This window comes from Ostrea edulis, chromosome 1 (assembly GCF_947568905.1).
Source record: "Ostrea edulis chromosome 1, xbOstEdul1.1, whole genome shotgun sequence".
In the NCBI taxonomy this organism is placed as follows: Eukaryota; Metazoa; Mollusca; class Bivalvia; order Ostreida; family Ostreidae; genus Ostrea; species Ostrea edulis.
The window spans coordinates 101,900,977-101,905,320 of NC_079164.1; positions in this window are offsets into that span (position 1 = coordinate 101,900,977).

Consider the following 4,344-nt stretch of genomic DNA (forward strand, 5'->3'; position numbering starts at 1 on the left):
TTGTTCGTGTCGTTGGTCATTTTAGTGCTTTGTATATATATATATATGTATATATATATATATATATATATATATATATATATATATATATATTTATTATATACTTTCAATTTCATCTCTTCTATTTTCTTTAAAAGTTTGCGGGCATATATCACACGATATATGCCCGCAAACATTCCGGCCCGCAAACATTACGTCACAATCAAATTTCTACGCCGTTAATTTTCAAATTTTTCGTGTTTTTCATCTTTTACTCAGTTAAACTGATAAAGTTATTGTTTAAAATAAAATTATTGTTAGTTTCTAAATGAAATTGAAAGTATATAATAAAAAGGTTATAGACTTTGTATGGGAAATATGACGACCTCGTTTTTTGTCGCGAACGGACCTCGCAAGCTCGGTCCGTCTACGCGCCAAAAAACTCGGTCGTCATATTTTCCCATACAAAGTCTATAACCTATAAATATATATATATAACGTATATTTAAGAGGATCATACATGATACACATTGCATTCGAAATATTTCATATAAAACACAGAAATAGCAATGAACTCTTAAATGAACATAACTGCCCTAAGTGAAGAAATATTTAATATAAAGCACAGAAAATTTCACTTCATTTGGATACTACCCGGGGTTGAACTCACGACCTGCGGAACCAAATCTCCTAGCAGCATGTAACCAGCGCGTATACATGTATATACAGTGTATATGTATATATATATATGTATATATATATATATATATATATATATATATATAGTCTGCGTGGCGAGAATTCCATCGTCATCGAAAGCAAGTTTAATTGACTTGCCTAGATGGTCGAGCGGTCTAGCGCGCTGGTTACATGCTGCTAGAAGATTTGGTTCCACAGGTCGTGAGTTATATGTGATATCTTCAATAGGCCTGACATATCTGTAGAAAGTTATATGTTGGTATAATCGTATTATATTCTCACTTCATTGCAATTGAATGCTACAATTTGAAATTTTATGTTTGTTGCTAAGGAAAATTGGTTGCTATGGTGATATGGTTAAATCTGATGTCTTCAATGGGTTCGAAATTTCACTTAAATATTGTGGAACATTATGAATTGTATTTATTTTTAGTGAATATTATCATTTCAATTCATACATTGTAAATATTCATGTTTTGGTGTGTTACAAATGGGTTCAAAAGAGTTGCCTAGCAACCATTACTGTGTGTGTTTCCGACTCTTTTGATTTTTGTTTTGAGTACACTTAATATTCATTGTTTTGAAATTATGCACTTTTCCGATAATTTTAGTAATATGTATTTAAAATACCTTAAAATTGTCAATTTTACAGAAAATTGATAGATATTTTGAAAAAACCATGCCTATTCCAATATCCTCTACACGCACCAGTATTTGATTATTATTGTATATTTTGAGGTAACCCTTGCCTCTCCCAAATAAATTGTCATTATATTTTGAAACGTTTTATTTTCTTCCATATATAAAATTTAAAAAGTGTGTTTTTTGTTCACTTTGCAATTCACTATACGCTGGTTGCTATGGAAACCCAAATATTTAATTTTCCATAGCAACCGTTGTCGCACAGAATTTTTACTTTATATGTTATTATATATCATTGTAACGAAGGGTTGTGGGAATTTTCGTTAAAATCCAAGATTATCAGTATGCCACCTTCTGCATGATTCTTACAGAGACTAGATCTAGTACTTAATCATTCTTCCTTAGAGTTGTTTCGGCAAGAAGAATCCAGAACTGCAATCTCTCACAACCCCCGTCGGTTTAAACGTAAATGTTATACATATATATTGTAACGGGAATGGATGTAGCACAAGGATTTCAAATCCTTCTCATGAGAACATCATGCATCAGTCCCCGTAAATTAGGAAAATATATTTCCTTTAGTCCCGAATATCAATTTAGGATAATAAAAGATAAACCAAGCTGTCTCCGTGATTTGGATATAAATATAAACGATTTATTCTCTTAAGTTAACATTAAAATATACAGTTACCAATAACACGTCCTACCCCTAGCCCTACGATGTAACAACTGGCTTTAAAACTCCCTCTATTTTCCGTGATGTTTTTGTTTACGTTTACTTAGCAACGTCACTGGCCCCGCGCGTGACGCAACGGTACAATCGTAACTACTCGGCTATTTCCGTAACCACAAATGAACCTCGTATGTGGATCGACGCCATCAGAGTTGGTTGTTACGTATACATAAACGTAACTTTGACGTCACAGTCGTACGTTACACTATGAAACGTTAACTTTCAAATGCATCTAAGATATTATACACATCTAAGGTATTGTACCACTATCAATTTCCACTTACATGTTATGTATTAGAGTGAATGAGAAGTTAATGATACCAAAACTGAATCTGTGGTGAAACATATTATTCAGGGATTCGGTTCTGGCCTTTTAACACTCATCCACGGGTGCGCTTCCGGCGAAGAAATGCATCGATTTGATGCAATTCTTGCGCCGATCCACGTCCGAGTCTTCTTACCGGTTACGCAAACTCCCCGTCGAGGCCTCATTACGTCTCTCTCCTATGTGACGCACCAAACTTCCACCAGAGTTCGTTTGCTCACAAACCAAACTCTTCCACTTAGGCATTATGGGATAGCGATTTCTTAGGCCACGTATACTGTGACGTCACTGTAGAATGACGAAAAAACATAACGTCAAACGTAAACAACTTTCAAAACAAGAACGTAAACATCAAATTCATTACTTTACACAATAATTTGAACAGAGTAACCCTACTTTTTAATGATCTTTTGATCATTTTATGTTTAAAATAAAATCCATACTTTTATATTAATGCTCTTAATATTAATATCTTCAAACTTTTAACTGCGAACTACTTCTTTAGTGTAATTTGTCTGTGTGATAATCGCGGACTCACAATATACAAATCTGTATATTGTGGTGCGTCACATAGGAGAGGTCTATCGTAGGTGACGTAATGAGGCCTCGACGGGGAGTTTGTGTGACGCACCACAATATACAGATTTGTATATTGTGAGTCCGCGATTATCACGCAGACAAATTACACTAAAGAAGTAGTTCGCAGTTAAAAGTTTGAAGATATTAATATTAAGAGCATTAATATAAAAGTATGGATTTTATTTTAAACATAAAATGATCAAAATATCATTAAAAAGTAGGGAGACTCTGTTCAAATTATTGTGTAAAGTAATGAACTTGATGTTTACGTTCTTGTTTTGAAAGTTGTTTACGTTTGACGTTATGTTTTTGCGTCATTCTACAGTGACGTCACAGTATACGCGGCCTAAGAAATCGCTATCCCATAATGCCTAAGTGGAAGAGTTTGGTTTGTGAGCAAACGAACTCTGGTGGAAGTTTGGTTAGACTGTTCACACGTGTTTCTCGATCTCCCGCACTAAACAGACGTTATGTTTTTTCGTCATTCTACAGTGACGTCACAGTATACGCGGCCTAAGAAATCGCTATCCCATAATGCCTAAGTGGAAGAGTTTGGTTTGTGAGCAAACCATAGACATATAACATATAATATATGTCTATGAGCAAACGAACTCTGGTGGAAGTTTGACCGGTTACGGAAAAGGACGAGCGCGTGATCCGATTGGCAACGGTAGTGACACCGGCGACGGTTATATAATCACGTTATAGTTCATACAAAATACACACCCATTACATATATATTTTTATCCATTCTATGATTTTTTTTGTATTCTAACAAAAAGCAAATCTTCGTACGAAGACCTATGGAGATCGAAGGTTTGATGTAACAGCTGCCACACTATGGAACAGTTACCGATAGACATCCGTTCGTGTGGCACTGTCAAAAGTTTTAAGACAAACCTCAAAACATATCTTTTTAGGAAATCTTATAACCATATTTTGTAATATATTCTTTTTTAAAGTAAAGGCTGGTTTGTCGCATGAACTCGTAATGTTTAAATTGTTTTATTTTATTTGGATGTTATATTTTATGCTCTGATTAATCTGATCATATTTTACATTTTACATTGTTAAAGTGCTTAGAGTAATTTTAATATATAAATGCCGCACATTATTATTATTATCATAAATGTATTACAAGTATCGAAATCATCGGTTCTTTTGTGAAAATGATATTTTTTAATCTTAAACATTGTCCTTATTTTAGACAAAAGAGCTGTCTCATAAAAGTTGCAGATCTGTTTCTTTCTCTCTCTCTCTCTCTCTCTCTCTCTCTCTCTCTCTCTCTCTCTCTGGGATAATATTGGGACAGACCAATGTGATGGTCGAATTCCGGAATATTTTATTGTCACCGTGCTATTCTTGTTATGTCTTCTACTTTCACTTT